The sequence below is a fragment of the Stegodyphus dumicola genome, chromosome 12 (genome assembly GCF_044657685.1).
Source record: "Stegodyphus dumicola isolate Sdum_Otavi_A_Nest chromosome 12, ASM4465768v1".
NCBI lineage: Eukaryota > Metazoa > Arthropoda > Arachnida > Araneae > Eresidae > Stegodyphus > Stegodyphus dumicola.
This window is the reverse complement of record NC_140779.1, coordinates 115121368-115139666: the sequence shown is the minus strand read 5'-3', so window position 1 is coordinate 115139666 and position 18299 is coordinate 115121368. Positions and strand designations below refer to the sequence as shown.

Here is an 18299-nt window from a genome sequence, read left to right as displayed (position 1 = left end):
AAGAAAGTAAGAAAGCAAAATATCTTAAGTTAGAAGCTAATATGTACCAAGTGACAAAAAATCTCATGACCGGATAAAGCCGGTCATGCCGAATAAGCTATAAGCTGTATTATGGGAAATTATCTTTCATGTATATAATTTTCATGCATATAACTGATGACTGAATTATGTTTCATTTGTTATTATCTTTCGTATTTATTGTTTCGTTTTTCCTATTCTTCGGACACCAGTTGTTGCGTTATTTTCTTCCTTCACATTCGTACGGGTTTGTAGATTTGGAGTGAATAACGACGACACTTGATGAAGTATCGAAACGCTCTTTATTTAGACAATACGCAATTAGACAGCTCCAAAACACGTTTTACAGTCGTCGATGAACTACTATAAACACGCTGACACGATCAGCGACACAGCCTTCAGGTTATCAGGCTATCACAGTGGAGACAGCTTCCTACAAAGCACCCGACTCTGCTTTCCGGAGTATAGCTCCCGACTCTGCTTGGTCGTTCTCGGAACTCCACGTACTCTCGAGACTCTCCATGCTACAACTCGCGATGCACTCGACGACGCACAGAGCACAGCTCCTGACTCTCGGTTCAGTCGTTTCCGGAGCTCAACACGCTCTCTCGACGATGCACTAACCGCGATACTCTACGAGACTCTTTCGGTGCACTCGACGATCCACTCGGCACTCATTGCCCGGCTGTCAACTCGATCGACTCCGCACGGCTTGCTAGACGAGGCACACTCTCTGAGACACACTAACTGACTGCGGACCAGCAGGGTTTATATAGCTTTCGGCTTGTGTTCGAGAACATTCTGGGCTAAACCGGTAAGAATTCGTTTCAGAAGATTCTCCATCCGTCCATGGTATATCGCCAATTTTGTCACCAAACGGGCGATTTTTTGTCAAATGTGACAACCCTGCCCTCTTTTGCCCTTTATAGCAACCCTAAAACTGCTTTGCGGGGAAGCCATCTTACCGCGCCTGTACATTTCATAACATTGTCTCTGAAGGACCATTGTTTTCGTTTTGCGAATTTGCGTTGAAAACTTTAAAAGGCTGTATCACTTTTCAAGTCGTTGCCAACAAATACTATCGCCTTGCATTATGTTTGAAGGCATTAAATAATGAAGAATCTACATAAATGTATGTATGTTTCTCTCATTGTGATAAAACAACGGTACCTAGAGCCATCCAATTTTGAATGACGTAACCTTATTGCGAATATGGGCATCTGAAAGTCCAAATTTGAAATTTGTTTTATTATGGATTTCATATTTTGTAAAAGTTTAACGAATGTTTGATTAACAAACTCTAGGATTTCAAAGCGCGCAATGGCAACGTTGTACAGAAAAAACATTTCTATCTCCAGCGCTCGAGACTCTGTATCGGAAATCCGAAAAAGATAGGCTCATTTTAAAATTATTTTGCGACATTGCTGTTGAACTGCATTTTATGGTTTAAGTGCAAAGAACGTGATATTTAATAAATAAAGGTAACACACAAAACGTTAAATCTTTCATTTATTATTATCTTTCATTTCCTTTTTTTAATGAGTGAATTGTCCTTTCATGTATATTAACTAATGCCTGAATGCTGTGTAGATATGGTTATGTTTTGCGATTTTAAAGAAGAAATATTCCGCCGAATGCTAATTGCCGATTAATATGGAACTTTTATCTTCTTAAGAATATTCAGTTTAGTGGGGAGTGTCCGATTCACTGTCCCGGAAGTGCCCCTCAGGCATTAAGCGAAATACTTCCTTCTCTTTGAAAAGTAGGCCATCGGAAAGAGCAAAACGCTTTCCTTCATTATGTAACTCGGAGAAGAAGGAAATTCACCTTGGAGAAAGCCATGGTAAGTGAAGATTCCTGTATCTCTGTTATGAAAGTTTCACTTTTTCCTACATCCTGTTTGCTTTTGACGAGTATAGCGCTTTACACGTGCAAAACGCTTATTGTTGGCGGATGTTGTATTACAATGCACGAGATTATCGAAATCTCAGAGATTGTAAAATTGCTCTGCATACTAATTAATCGTTTAATTTAAAAACTATATGATTCAGGAAAAAACAGATTAAATTGACCGTTTACGCGACAACAAGAGATATTCCCAAGAGGGAATGTTTAGAAAAATTATTTAAATTGGCAACTAACGTCTTGAAGGGGTGTCGTTGTTTCAAATTAGAGAGTAAGGTCCTTTCGTTAAAAATAAAGGTCAGACCACAATAGGAAGTTGTATTAAGTCCGATGTTTATCTACCGTACGACAAAACTGCATTACTCATCAAAGTAACACATTGATTTATTTAACACAATCGGTATGTATTAATAAGTAATAGCATGTTTTATTTTGCACCATTAATTTATAATAAATGAAAAAAAAATCCTTAACGCCATACAACATGCCGATTGCAGGATTTATAGTTTTGTATAAATTATCGTCCGAATCAAATCAAATAAAAAAGAAAAAATCTGAAAGGTTTCAAATTTTAACGTTCGCCCAAAAGCGGTTGTTAAAGTTTTTTAAGCTCTCGCTGAGTCTACTAGTCCGCTATTAAACTGATAATCCATTTTTTTTTGTCTTTTTAGCTTTATTTTTAAGCATCATGTTCTTCACACTAACACCATTTACAATTCAATAGCAAACTTTCTTGGAGCTTACGCCGCATAAGATTTGATTCAACAACAAAATCACAAAATATTTAAAAATGTCATAGCTTTAGAATTTCGAGAGAGAGTCTCGCGCGCTGGAGTTGAAAATGTTTTATTCCATATAACGTTGCCACTACTTGCTTTGAAATCGTTGAATTTGTTGATCAAACTCCACGATTTGTTTGTTTCAAATCGTTGAAATAATCGTCGGGTTTGTTAATCAAAAATTCGTTAGTTTTACAGAATATGGAAAAAAAAAAAAAAAAAAAAACCAATGAAACAAATTCGAAACTCAAAATTTGAGTCTCTACGTGCCCATGTTCGGGTGGAGGACTGCGTTACTCAAAATGGAATAGCTCTAGGTACCGTTATTTTTTCAGAGAAAAATGCGTGCGAGAAATATGCATGCATTCTCTTTCAGATTCCCGCCACTCTTAAATGCTTGTTTTCTACTATTTTGGTATTTTCTTCAGTGTACAAAAGATGTTCCAAAACAAATTCCAGAGTATTTAAAATTTAAATTCCTTTTGAGTTTAATTTCAATTTATTTAACAATAAAGGTTTATTACTATTATTTTCGAAACTAACCTGCAAATGTATGAATATTATTCTTGTGGATTCTTCTTGGAATGATTCTTGTGGCCTTAGTACCTCCAATAATATTTTATATAATTCATTTCTTTATAGTTTATATAATTTTATGCATTTTATATAATTTTATACATTTTATATAATGTTATATAATTTTATACATTTATATTTTATATAATTAATTTCTTTCACATCTTCGAACTAGATTATGTGATACTCGTATTTTATGGATAAATTTTTCAGGATTTTTCAAGAATTTTCAGGATTTTGACAAAAATTTGTCAAACACGAATGGCAGCCCTAAACTGAGAAGGCTATGCGCTCTAGTTTTTAAACACCTCAATATTTTATTGTTTTCAGTTTATGGAATTCGTTTTTTAGCAAAGTAGAAAGTATTGGAACTCAAAGGAAATATTTGTTGCAAGCCTCGTACGCGACTAGTCTAATGAAATAAAAGCACAGCTACGTCTTGGTTAATTATTTCTTTTCTTAATTAAATAAATGTACAATTTTCCACGTAACATTAATTTACGTTGGAACGATATCATTGTAGTATTTGGCTTTGCCATTTCCAATAGATTATTTTAAATAACATCTGATGTTTTTTAACTTCTAGTCGTCTGATTCGTAAAAGTTCTTAAATTAATAGGCCTGTTGTAACTGCTTAGCTTAAAATTGCATCAGTGAAAACTACATTAAAATTTTATATTGCAATTTCTATTTAATTTTAACATTATCTTCATATTTTATAGCTTAAAAAATTTTTAACTTTAATGGTAAACACTTCGATGTATCAGATTTTGAAATGAAATTTTTATATTAACACATTTTATTTGTTATTCGTACTATTCAGAAAAATTATTTAACAGTATACTAAAATAGTTTATTCGAACTAGATTAAAATTTAGATCTCTCATCGTATAAAAGGTAATCGTTCTAATTAAAGATTATTCTCATCCAACTTTTTTTTTATAAAAGTCATTCAGAACAGCGTCATTGAACGTAACTCGCATAATCAAGTTTTGCATAACTAACATCAATAATCAAACAGAACATCAATAACCAAAACGATGAAAATAACTAACATCGAAGTAATAAACCCAAAAAACAATCTTATTCCACCATTTCTAAATAATTTTCTTTTATCATTACATTCTTAAACATTAATATAAAAGCGCTGTATGAAAATTTTAAGATGGCTATATTTCACTGTATCAAGTTATTTTAAAGCACGAGACCGGAAAAAGGAGCAATGCCTTCCCTGGGACGAACCTGGATTTCTCGAATACGGGCCAAGTGTGCTGGGTCTAGGACATTTCGCCGTCGCCATTTCACCGTGACCGCTTCGCCGTCGGGACGTCGCGCCGTCAAAACGTATTTTTCTTTACATAACTGTATTTTATCTTTGCCGTATTATACTCGTATTAAATTTATTTAGTTTAATAATTCTGTTTACCCTTTATGTACAAGTAAAGGGTACATAAAGGGTAAACAGAATAAGCAACAATAAAGGTTGCTTTTAATATATATAATTATGTTCAAGTATGAGATATAAAGAAATTACAAATAGTTAGTTGGAAAATTATGTCAGTAGCGAAGAGAACTGGGGATAAACTTCTGATATAACAGAAGTTATATTATGGATTTTAAAATTATGTGGGTACAATATTTATATGATTCGTCAAAATTTCTTGAAATTTTAATCGTCCAGTTCAGAGAAATTACTCACTTATACAAGCAGGAAATTCACACTTTTATGAAATCTGAATGGAAAACGAAATTACTTTGGAATCTTGTCAGCACCTTACTCTCTTAAAATTAATATGTCATGTGTAACGGTGTATTTGTATGAAACTGTGCACAAAAGCATTTTATAAATTATTTTATGTAAAATATTTATTAAATTATTAAACTAACCCGAGTTATGAATTTAAATCAATTTAATATAATACGGCAAGATGTAATACAGTCGTTAAAGAAAAATATATCTTGACGCCGAAACGTCCGACGGCAAAGCGGCCCAACGACGAAACGGCGCGACAGCGAAACGGCCACGGCGAAATGGCCACGGCGAATACGCCCATTCCCGGGTGTGCTACCGTAACACCACGATGGTATGCTGAAAGGAGAGAGCAAATACCTTATATAATCTCCCATTTAAAGACAAGGAATAAGGAGACCCACTCGCCAAATCCTGGGGGTGATTAATTATTGTACATTACATTTTAGTACATGAAAAATGAGCAGTGCCCCCGCTGGGAATCGAACCCTGGACCTCTCGAATACGCGCCGATTGTGCTACCATTACACCCCGAAGGCATGCTGAAAGGAGAGAGAAAACACCTTACATCCCTTTCCTGACGTTCCAAATTATATATTTGATTTCGTGAAGGTCTTGTTATCGAAATGCTTGAAATCTGCAGTTTGAATTTTATTCTTTGGTCACAGCGAGCGAAGGCACCAATTACGTTTTGCCGTGGTGAACGGGTAAGGCATCTCTGTGAAAACAGGCAAAGGAGCGATTGGAATTTTATGTTTAAACTTGGGAAAGGAATTTATTAAATACTGAAATATTGCCGCATGGTTCATAATGTTCTAAAACGCTTAGTCGTGTTTCACTAGTTGTATGTTAACGAGGGGGTTGGAAGTTATAATAAAGCATACAAGGACTGTCTAAGGGAAAAGTTGCTTTCATGAAGGACTTTTGGAGGCATTTCAAAGACGGAAATTAGGGCGAATAGTCGATAAAACACATTTTGGAAAGCCATCCATCTACAGAAGCTACTACTGCCAACCTACGAGCAGACTGGAAACTGTGACCAGAAAACATCGTGAAAAGCCATTTGCATTGAGCCATGAAAAGACCGTTGCTTGCTCAAGTAACACTGGTTTTTTTTCCTTCAAGACATTGCTTGTTTGCATGTAGTTGTTGTGTCTTCATGTTGCTTCCACGGATTTCAGACAATGTTGCTTGTTCAAGTTACATTAAAATTTATGGAACAGAGCTAGTGTACTTTTCATGTAGCTTAAACTTCCAGATTTAGTATCAGAAGATTTCTAGATATTCTCAGGAATGGAAAAACTCTTGCGCTCGTTTGCGGAATAAGTTCTGTTCAGATGAGGATCTGAAAAAATGACATGCTTTACAGTGCTAAAAAAAGTGTCACAAAACAGCCTATTTCAGGTGTTTTAATCATTTATAAAGCTTCGTAAAATCTTTAACTCAGTAACGAAAGACTTAAACATTATTATTTGAAAGGAAAAATAAGGTTGTAAAGTCATATGTCTCTGATTAAAGGAACTGCTTTTAAAAAATTTAATTCAGCCTCCGGATATTAAAATATTTAAACGTTGAATTTTATTATTGTACCAAAAGCAGCAAAATAAGTTTCTGCGAAGGGAATAATTTCAAGTATCGAAGTTCGCTGATAAATTATGTCCAAAATTTAAGTTGTGCTAAAAGATATTTGAAATTTATTGAAGGAAACAGAAAGGAATTATATCTCTAATTAGTTCTAGATATATTTGTAATGTATCGGAATTATAATTTTGCCTTTCTGTGAGGAAATTTCTCCTTGAGTTACATCTGATATATAGTAATCTTAAAGAAGGTTTCTGAAAAAGGAAACTAACTACTATTGGGGTATTATTTAAGGATATATTTATTTTAATAATCCTTTCATTTCCTTGTACGAAGTCAAGGAGGTACTGTAATCTCGAAAAATTTTGGAAATCAGATTTTGACGGAAATATCCATTTTGATGATTCCCGAATCCATTTTGACTATTTTTTTAGCTACGTCTGTACGTATGGTCAAAAAAGGGTCTCCTTATTCCAAAATTAAAAGTGGATTCAAAACGAATTTTTTTCGTGACGTCTGTACGTACGCATATAACTCACACGGCTCAAAAACGATTAGCCGTAGAACATCGAAGTTTTGTATATGCCTATATGGAACTGCTACAACATACACCACCTCCTTTTCTATTGCAGTGGTAGTACCAAAAGTGTATACTTATATAAGCATAACCCGTCCTTTAGTTTCGCAATCGTTGATCGTAGTTATAGTCTTCGAATTACTGAAGTATTTTAGTGATGTTTTGTCAATATCAAATTAAAAGAAAATAATTTAAAAAACTTTTAAAAAAATCTGAAATGTTTTAGATTGTAAATTTCGTGCAAAGGGGCGTTATTTTTTAATGTTTTGTGTGTTACCTTTATTTATTAAATATCATATTCTTCACACTCGCAATGTTATGATTTTTTAAAAGTTTTGAAAAAGTAAGCATAATGACATGCAATGGTCCTATAGACAACAGAAATGAGTTTAAAAAAATTTTTCGCATTGAAACCAGCGCCCGTCTAGAGCATTTAAGACTAAATATTTGCTTATTTATCTTTACTTTGCTGGAAAGTATCTGAACGTAACCCAAATTGCAGATTATACTAGTAAATTACTGAACAACTAATGAATAAGTAATATTTGCATAAAAACGCAGTTTTAATTATAAATAAAAAATTTAAAACAGGGAACAAAAATATGAGACAAAAAGTAACTAATAATGCACTAAATTACTTGCATAAAACTGTGAAATATTTTTAAAAATTATGTTAAAAACTAAGAAAATTATATGTGAAAATAAAATAAATTTAGATGTATACAAATATTTTACTATGAACTAGACGCATGAGAAAAGCAACGGCTAAGAGAAGCAGAATAAAAACTATGAGTATTCTTCAGTGTGCTCTGTGTCTTTGTAAAAAACAAGAAACCCTCTCTCAAAAGCTCCATAAATCCTCATCTTTGAAGCCACTCAAACAAAGATATGGTGCAACTGTTTACAGCAGTGATTTGAAAGCAATAAACACTCTCTCGACAGCGTCATCTGATCCTTTCTTCGATGTCTCAGAGGGGCGGTGGTTTCATACTGAAACCGTGATGAAAACATTCAAAATTAAAAGGGTTCCATTACTTTTTTTGTGATCTAAGGACATTTCATTAATCATTGATGCATGCTCATAAAATATATTGTGGAAAAATTAAAAATTGTTAGGTTTTTTGTTCTTATAACAAGCTATTTTTGAATTATTCATATCGATTAATGGATGCCCAAAAAGGTTTGGTGCTGCCATCTGTTATCAGCTTTAAGAAGTAATTTAATTTTAGCAGCGGTTTTGAGAAAATGAAACCAAATTTTCTAAATTAAAAAAAATGTTGAAAATGAGGTTTCAAGACGAAACCACCGTCCCTGAAAGGGTTAAAATGAGCATATCCTTAGAGTTTCCGATACACAGTTCCGTGCGCTGCGTGTGCATTATTTTCACATATGGAAAATAATGCGCAAATCAAGCATAAGTGTAATAATATTAAAATGTGTGAAATAATATTAAAAAAAATAATATTAAATATGTGAAAATAATGTATATATATATAAAATTAATAATATTGAAATATGTGAAAATAATGTTGCGCGTTATTTTCCCATATTTTAATAAATAAATTACTCCTTAGTTAGTAGCAAAAATAACAATTTCTGAATCACAGCCATCACCATGGCATTCCCTCTTATTTTCTCGCTGGCCATTTATGAGCAACATACAGTTAATCTTTTCGACAGTCAATAAAGTCTAATTACCTGTCAATTTATAATGTTAACCCAGACGTGTAAATAAGTTGTTATGGAAGCGGGATTACATAAGAAAATCTTTAATGTACTTAATTTGTTGGCTTAAAAACATGTTGCGCTTGGATGGAAATAGGAAAACCCGCTTTCACTAACGAGAACACTTAACCTGGAAAAAGGGAAAGGAGAGTAAACGGTGCGGAAAGAAGTTTTTCGAAGAAATCCTTTAAAAGCTAATAAGAAAATTTTATGATTTCGTATTGACATACGTACATGCAACAATAATCTAAAATTAAATTTTATTCATTCATACTAGGAAATATGAGATTTACACAAGATTTCGTGGGCCCTTTTTGCTTCCTTGTGCGAAGTAAAAGAAGTGTTATAAATTCAGAAAATTTCGGATATTATATTTCAACGGAACTATTCATTTGAATCTTCCCGAATCCATTTTAACAATTTTCTTTTTAGCCCAAAAGGCGTTTTGCGTTGGTTCACTATAAATGTCGGTTCACTTTTCAAATTGTTGCCACCAAATATTACAGCCCTGTATCTAAAGACTATGCATAAATGTATGCATGTTTCTTGCACTGTAAAACAACTGTTACACTGATAAAACAACGGTACCTAGACCTATCAAATATTGAATAACATATGTTTCTACCCGAATATGTGCATCTGAAAGCCCAAATTTGGAATTTGTTTTAATATCTATTTCATATTTTGTAAAACTTCAACGAATTTTTGATTAACAAACTCAACGGTTTCAAAGTGAGCAATGGCAATACCGTACAAATAAATAAATAAATAAAATAAAATAAAATAAATAAATAAATAAATATCACCTGGACGCGAGACTATACGTATCGCATATTCTAAAGAGTCGGTCATTTTAAAATTATTTTGCGTTATTGTTGTTGAACTGAATTTTTATGGTTTAAGTGCGAAGAACATGATATTTAATAAATGAAGAGGACACACAGAGAGTTAAAGAAAACGCTCTTCTGGGCGTAATATAAAATCTAAAAGCTTTCAGATTTTTTTTTTTTTTTAAATTAGTGAGTCTGTGTTAATGGACTGAATAAAGGATTTTTGTTTCCAAAACAGTCTGTAAAATGGATTTAAAATGGATTTAAAATAATTTTTTTCTGTGACGTCTGTATGTACGTATGTACGTATGTACGTATATATCTCGCATAACTCAAAAACCATTAAACAGTAGAACACTTAAATTTTGTATAGGGAGCTGCTATAATATCTAATAGTGCGCATCCCTTTTTTATTGCAATTGGCTGTGCCGAAAGTATCCCTCTGTACCAAAAGTATCTCTCTCTCTCTATATATATATATACGTACACTGTGAAAAAAAGAGGGGCACAATTCTATATCTCTCATTCTACTGAACCGATTGACGGAATTGCGTTTTTCATGTCTCGAAAGTACGACTTAGTATATGTATTAGATCTATATATAACATCATTGTAACATAGGTATTTTGACATAAAATCGGACTTTTTCTAAAATGACATGCCAATTTTTTTCCATATTTCGGTTCTAGGACTCAGATAATGCCGGATTGGCAAGTTTTGCAAAAATCGCACGAGTAATTTTTAAAAAATTAGCTCTTAAAATTTTAGCTCCTCCATGTTGGTTGAATTTGGATATATTTATTAATATCTCTTTTTATATTAAACATTTTTGATTCTTCCATTCACATTTCGAAATTTAGGCTGATTCCAAATAAAATTCACCAAATTTTTATGATTTATTTTTAAAATTTGCATTTTAAAATAATTCTTATAAATTTTACGAAAAAAGTTTGAATTAACCTATAAAATGTTCACCATCGTCTTAAAGTAGATGTATTTCTAAGCATACTACAAAAAATTACAATTTTTTATTCAAAATTTCTTAAGATATACGTGAATTTACGTACTTGCGAGTTTGAAAATTTTGGCATATATATTATCAGCGATAATAATGCCAAATGTGGTTTACGCACTTTGTTAAAATTATTTGAAAGTATGAACGATTCACTTTTTTCCCGCTCGTCTACAATGAAAACAGGTTGCTATAAAGTAAAAAGTTCGCCAAGTGAATTATTCTTGGCGCAAACTGAAAAAATACGCCAAGATAAATTTTTGAATTTCTCCGTAAATTTCCCATCAAATTTTACAAAATTAGCATAATTTAAGACGTAGAATCGGTATATGGAAAAAATTTTTTATGTCATTTCAGAAAGTCCAATTTTGTATCAAAATACCTATATTAGAACAACGCTATGTATTAAATCTAATATATATCCTAAGTTGCGCTTTCCAGACATGAAAAGCGCAATCTGAATTTCGTCAATCGGCGCAGTAGAACGAGAGATATAGAACTGCCCTCCCCCCTTTTTTTTGCAATGTACATATACATACACCTACCCCTTTACCCGGCATTTATTTTCAATTATTGGTCGTAGTCATATACTTCCAATTACAGAAGGATTTTAAATGACAAAAGTATTCATGTTTTGGCAATATCAAATTTCAAAAATATTAATTTTCAAAAATTAACGAAATCTAACTACATATATAATAACACTTTATATATGTAGTTAGTCTAATAATAAATATCTAAAAATATTTCATATCAGTTTATTGTTGTTCTAAAAAGAATATTTAATAGGTCATACAACGAAGTCATGTTCTGTGCACATCAGATTTTTTAGATTGTATAAAGTAATTTCTGTTTCATTGTGAAGAGAATAATAAATATTTATCAAAAAAGAACATTTAAAAAGAACATTTAAAAGAATTTTTAAAACCACATTACTCAAGTGCTATTAAAGTGTCTAAATAATTTGAGCTTTGAAAGGTTACGAAATATCTGAATTTTTTAATTCATAGTGGGTACTAGTATCTGCTACATCTATATCTAACGGCAGATTTCAAATTGCATCCGTCCTGTTTTGTACTAAGCCGGCTGATTTATATAATTATGACTGCTGCTATCCTTTCCTCAATTAGAGCCCACCAGCGACCGAGCGGTAAAGTCGCTGAACACTGGTAGTTCGGTCCGAGGTTCGAATCCCGCGAACGGGTTGGCTGCATGGGTGTTTTCGTGGTTTTGTGTAACGTGTATACGAGCAAGTTTCCCTTAGAAAGTCCTCCACGAAGACATCCCTCCTCTTAGGCAGATAGCCCCAGTGTGCTTTGCCATAATTAAATACACCACACCACCACACCTTTCCTCAATTACTGGCGATCAAAAATTTCTGGAAACAAATCCGGCCTTGTCTACTAAACCCACAATAGCTGAATGGATTAGATTGTTGAATACTGGTAGTTCGATTTGAGATCGAATCCCGACATACACTGAAGTGACAAAAGTCATGGGATAGCAATATGCAGATATACAGATGGCAGTAGTATCGCGTAGAAAATGTATAAATGCGAAGTGCTTTGGCAGGGCTTTCATTTTTGTTCAAGTTATTCATGTGAAGAGACTTTGACGTGATTATGGCCGCACGACGAGAATTAACAGACTTCGAACGCGAAATGGTAGTTGGAGCTAGACGCACGGGTCATTCCATTTCGGATATCGTTAGGGAATTCAACATTCCGAGATCCACAGTGTCAAGAGTGTGCCGAGAGTATCTAATTTCAGGCATAACATCTCACCATGGACAGAGCAGTGGCCGACCACCTGCACTTAACGACCGAGACCAGCGACGTCTGCGTAGAGTTGTCAATGTTCACAGACAAGCAACACTGCGTCAAATAACCGCAGAAATCAATGTGGGACGTACGAGGAACGTGTCCGATAGGACAGTGCGGCGAAATTTGTCTTCCTTGAGCTATGCCAGCAGAAGACCGATTCGAGTGCCTTTACTGACAGCATGACAACGCCTGCAGCGACTCTCGTGGGCTCGTGAGCATATCGGTTGGTCCCTAAACGAATGGAAAACCGTGGCTTGGTCAGATGAGTCACGATTTCAGTTGGTAAGAGCTGATATTAGGGTTCGAGTGTGGCGCAGACCCCACGAAGCCATGGACCCAAGTTGTCAACAAGGCACTGTTCAAGCTGGTGGTGGTTCCATAATGGCTGTTTCTACATGGCATGGACTCGGTCCTCTGGTGCAACTGAACCGATCATTGACTGGAAATGGATACCTTCAGCTACTTTGAGATCACTTACAGCCATTCATGGACTTCACGTACTCAAACAACAATAGGATTTTTATGGATTGCCATGTCAACAATGCGCCATGTCACCGGGCCACAATTGTTCGCGATTGGTTAGAAGAGCATTCTGAACAATTCCAGCGAATGATCTGGCCACCTAGATCGCCCGACATGAATCCCATCGAACATTTATGGGACATCATCGAGAGGTCAGTTCGTGCCCAAAACCCTACACATTCAACACTTTCACAATTATGGACATCTATAGAGGCAGCATGGCTCAATATTCCTGCAGGGGACTTCCAACGACTTGTTGAGTCCATGCCACGTCGAGTTGCTGCACTTCGCCGGGCAAAAGGAGGACCGACAAAATATTTGGAGGTATCCCATGACTTTTGTCACTTCAGTGTATGGTCTCATTGTATCGGTATTTTAGTGGTTTCTCTCATGTAATGTGTATACGAGCCATTTTTCCTAGAAAGATCTCCACGAAAACGTCTCTTCTCTTAAGCCGACGCCCATATTTTCTTTAGTATAATCAGTTAAATAGCAATCTACTGATCACAGATATTTTATTAAAGCAATATTCCCGTTAAAAAAAGTCCATTTGGACAAAGGAATTCCTGCAGAAGTTTAAATGTTCCGCCACTAATGGAGATCAAGCTTTCATGTACTTCACCAGCAGAACGGTTTCTAAAGTTTTTGATCAAAGAATTGAAGAACTAAATAATTTTACTTGATAATCAATTAAACCGATAGCGTTAATTTTCCGCTTTGATATTTATATTATTTAAACGTTTCGGTAGTTGTGGATAAAAGTTTTCATAGCCTTTGCAATTTCTTTCTCTAATCTTTATTATTTTTTAACCACAGATTAATGGGATTACTTGAGCAGCTGAAATACACTGATTATTTTAATATTATTTTTTTAGAAAAGTAAAATGGTGTGTGCTATTATCCACAGAAGCTCTAATCTCTTATGCTTAGCAAAATTCAATTTGCTCTCAACGTTAAATTTAGCTTTATCTAAATTTAAATTATTTCTGGTATACCTTGCACAAGAAAAGGGAAACGCTCAAAATCTCTCGTTCTATTTGCCCGATTGACGAAGTTTAACTTGCGTTTTTTACGTCTCGAAAGCGTGAGTTAGGACATATATTAGATTTATATATAGCGCTGTTTTAACATAGGTATTCTGACACAAAATCCGACTTTTTCTGAAATGACATATATATTTTTTTCATATTTTGATTCTTCGTCTTAGATTATATCAAGTTGTTAATTTTCATAAAAATCACACGGGTGGTTTTTGTAGTACTTTTTATAATATTTTCCAAAAATTTTTTAAATTTTAACCTATAAATTTTTTACCATCTTCTTAAAGTAGATGTATTTCTAGGCATAACTAAAAAATTGTTTAAGTTTTTTTATTCAAAGTTTCCAAAGATATACGTGAATTTATGTATTGGCGCATTTTGAACTTATATTTGTTATAAACGATAATACGCACTTTTTAAAATTATTTGAAAAAATGAATGAAGCACCTTTTTTCAGCTCGTCCGCAATGAAAGGAGAAAGGAAAATAGGTTACTATAAATTAAGAATTTCGTCAAGCAAATTATTCTTGGCGCAAACTGAAAAACAAAATGCACCAAGATAAATTTTTAAACTGCTCGACAAGTTTCTCGCCAAATTTGACAAAATTTAGTATTTGGGCATAATTTAAGTCGTAGAATCGAAATATGGAAAAAAAAATCGGTCTGTCCTTCAAGAAAAAGTTCGATAGTGTGTCGAAATACCTAAGTTAAAACAAAACTGTTTGTAAATATAAGACATATCCTAAGTCGCGCTTTTAGAACAGGAAAAATACAAGTTAAATTTCGTCAATCGGGCCAGTAGAATGAGAGATACAGAACTGTCGCGGGGGGGGGGGGTGTACATGTGTTGCTATACAGGCTCTAGCTTTTTTCTTGTATTTCTTTAGGAAATAAAACTCTAGAGCTTTCCCAGTGAGCAAGCAAAAATTATTAACTTAAATGTTGGGCTACCATTATGTAGTCGCATGCATACTAAAGTACTGCAACTTTGCACTTTATTATTTATTTCACTTATGGTTATATTTCACAGGTGATGTTCGAAGTTCTATGCAGATACTGACAAGTAGAAATAAGATGTCTTCTTTGCGTTTGGCTGCTATTACCACCGGCAATCATTTACTGCCATGGCCTCAGACCGTTTTTACTGCTCCTTATCTCCTAATATCCACGTGGACTGCCACACTGTTGACTGTCATCCTCATGATTACATTCTTTGCTCAAATAACTGCTGTTGTAATCATGACAGATCCTTCTATCAACATCCGAGAACTTCTGTGGAGCGATGAAATAGTGGGTAAGTTACTTAAATACTTGTACGTGAGTGGAACAAATTTCATGATTTTGTTAATTATTTTGTAATTTGTTTCTGTAAGATGTGATTGTCGCATAACTCTTAAATTTCACCAGATTCATGCCTTTTTCATCAACGATTTTGTAGGACTATTATTATTTAATTAACCAATTATTTATAATTTCAGTCTTTACTGTCACTTCTCCTTTCCGTTTTCACACCAGAATGCAAATCTGTTTGAGATTATTTAAGTTGAGGGTTCGTTTTGGAGTGCAGATGATTTACTAGGTTTCACCATCTCAGATAAGGTTTTAATTCTTCAGCTTTGCGTTGTTGCTACCGACATTTAAATTGTTACGCTAGTGAGAGGTTTTGAGTCATCATCGCTTTAAATCAAATGTGTAATCTTTGACTATTAGGCTTAATTTAAAATTTGAAATTGATTTAAATATATCAAATTGTGACTCGTTTGCATATGTAACTTATTTTAATATGATAAATCTTGGCTTATAGATTTTGCAAATGTCAGACATATTTTCCTTGTTCACAAAGGATTTGCTTCTTGTTTATTACTCATTATATCAGTATGCTGTAATGATATTTCTAACGGTTTCAAAATTAATGTTTATTAGAAAGTATTTCTTTAAATACGCTGCATGTTTTGTAGCATAAATATTTGGGTTTTGTTTGATTTTTCATAGGATTAATCTGGATTCCTTCGTATTAGTTTGGAACGTGGTCCAGACTTCATTTAATTTCAACAGTTTCACGTAGTATCTGTCGCTTTATAATATAAGGTATTTTCTCCCTCATTTCTGCATGCCTTCGTGGTGTAATTGGAAGCATATTCGACGCGTATTCGAAAGTTCCAGGTTCAGGTCTCGGAAGGAGCATTGCTTCCGAAACCCGAACCTTCATGTATTCTTGCTTGAAAGTAACCTAATGTTTCTACAGTGACGCTCGAACTAAATGGTGAGGAACGATAAGTCATCACAACTAGGATCTGGCGTTAGGATCCTATATTCCACAGTCACCCTTTTAAAAGGGAGAGTATATAAGGTATTTTTCCCCTGCTTTCTTCACGCCTTCGTGGTGTAACTGGAAGCGTATTCGAGAGGTTCAAGGTTCAAGTCGCAGCGAGGGCATTGCACATTTTCACGTCTCCAGCATAAAAAAAAAAAAAAAAAACCTGATATATACTAACATCAAAGATAGTTGAATGTTTTACGTCAAGGGTTGCTAGGATATTTCTAATACTTTTACCATCTTTAAGAAGATGAATGTCTAAATTTCCAGCAGAACTACGTAGCTTCGTGTCATAGTCTCTTCAGATATGAAGCTCTTAATATATTTTGCTAAACAAGTAATAACTGCCAAATACAGACGATAATTCTTGTGATGTATTTGCATTTAAAATAATAAATTATGTCTAGAACTTTATCAGCCAAAAGATTTTTTTTTAAATCTCGAGTGTCAGCATTATAATATAAGTTATCGACGTTTTGAATAAATTATTTTTTTTTCAAAGTATATTTTTATGATATTTAAATTGTAACAAGACAGGCTTGAAGTAGAAAAAAAGCGCTATTTCGGAAAAAAGATTTTTATGTGCGTTTCGATATTTAGTACGAGATTTATGCATGTAAACTTCAAACGGACAAATGTCTGAAAACAAATGTGAGCCACTGTATCATTTGAACTGTATTATAAAAACAAAAGAAGTTTTTCTTCTGCAAACAGGAAAATAAATTTACTTGCATTTTTATAAAAATTAGCTTTTTTAAGTAATGAACATATGCTAAAAATCGTTTTAATAACGTTATTTATATTTCATCATATTTTTAGTTATGTGTATTTTTTGCTGCTTTTAATATTTTTGAATTATTCTAGTCTTTATAAGTAAGTATGATGTGCTTTGTTTACATATCTACATTTTATTCTATCATATTAATAATTTATCTGATTTCAGTGGTAATTTGAAAACGTAGAGTTCTTAAAGGCACATTTAATCTAAAACGACAAATATTTTCTGAGGTTTTTCCTTTTGTATGAATCCGATTCTGATGACTCTGTTTATGAAATTCTTTAGAATATTTTCTGTAGGGTTTGTAATACATATGCAATTGACAGTTTTTTATTTATTAATTTATTTGCATTTTTATTTCCAGATTCTTCAGAGCATATATCTCAAACATCAGAGTGATATATTTTTATTATAATATTTTATTGTAATATTTTGCAAGCATTCCATTGTATAAAGTCATCGAAGTGTTGTGCAATGTATTCTTTATGTAATAAATTCATTTAGTTTCCGTAATATTTATGCCTTTTATTTTTTAACTCTTCTGTATGTTCCTTTATTTCTTGCTAATCATTTTTCTTAAATTAAAAAAAGTCAAACAATTCTGTACGAGGTACACGATACGTGAAATTAGAAATAATTTTTTTAAATTACAGTAATGAAAATTTGAGTTAAAATAACCCGCCGAATAACGATTATTGCAGTAGTTAAAACAACGCGTATCAGCTTTTAAAAGTTTATAGGACTAATTTTCGAAGGTAGAATATAGAACTTTATTTATCGGCTGTAGAACCTTACTTATCGGCTGTAGAAGTGCAAAAATTTTCAAATCATTTTTGAAGTCATTTGCGCTTCTGCTTCTTTGAAACTATTTCTGTAAATTTATGAATATTACGCTGGTTCTACGTGAATACAGTAATGTATTTTGATTTATATCAAATACATGAATAATTAAAAAATATAAGATTTAGATTATATATATATATATATGTAAATAAATGAAATGAGCGCATTTTTTGCTTTTAAAACGCTCAGCAATAATTACATAACACTATCGCATTCGCGATTT

At 33.3% G+C, this 18299-nt stretch overlaps 1 long non-coding RNA gene across 1 annotated transcript; it reads left to right on the top strand.

Annotated features, from left to right (window-relative positions):
* The first annotated feature begins 1710 nt into the window (after positions 1-1710).
* Positions 1711-17746, top strand: LOC146993731 (uncharacterized). Its single transcript, XR_015038264.1, has 3 exons — positions 1711-1861; positions 15169-15432; positions 17598-17746. It is a non-coding gene; the product is annotated as an uncharacterized LOC146993731 (long non-coding RNA).
* Positions 17747-18299: the final 553 nt, after the last annotated feature.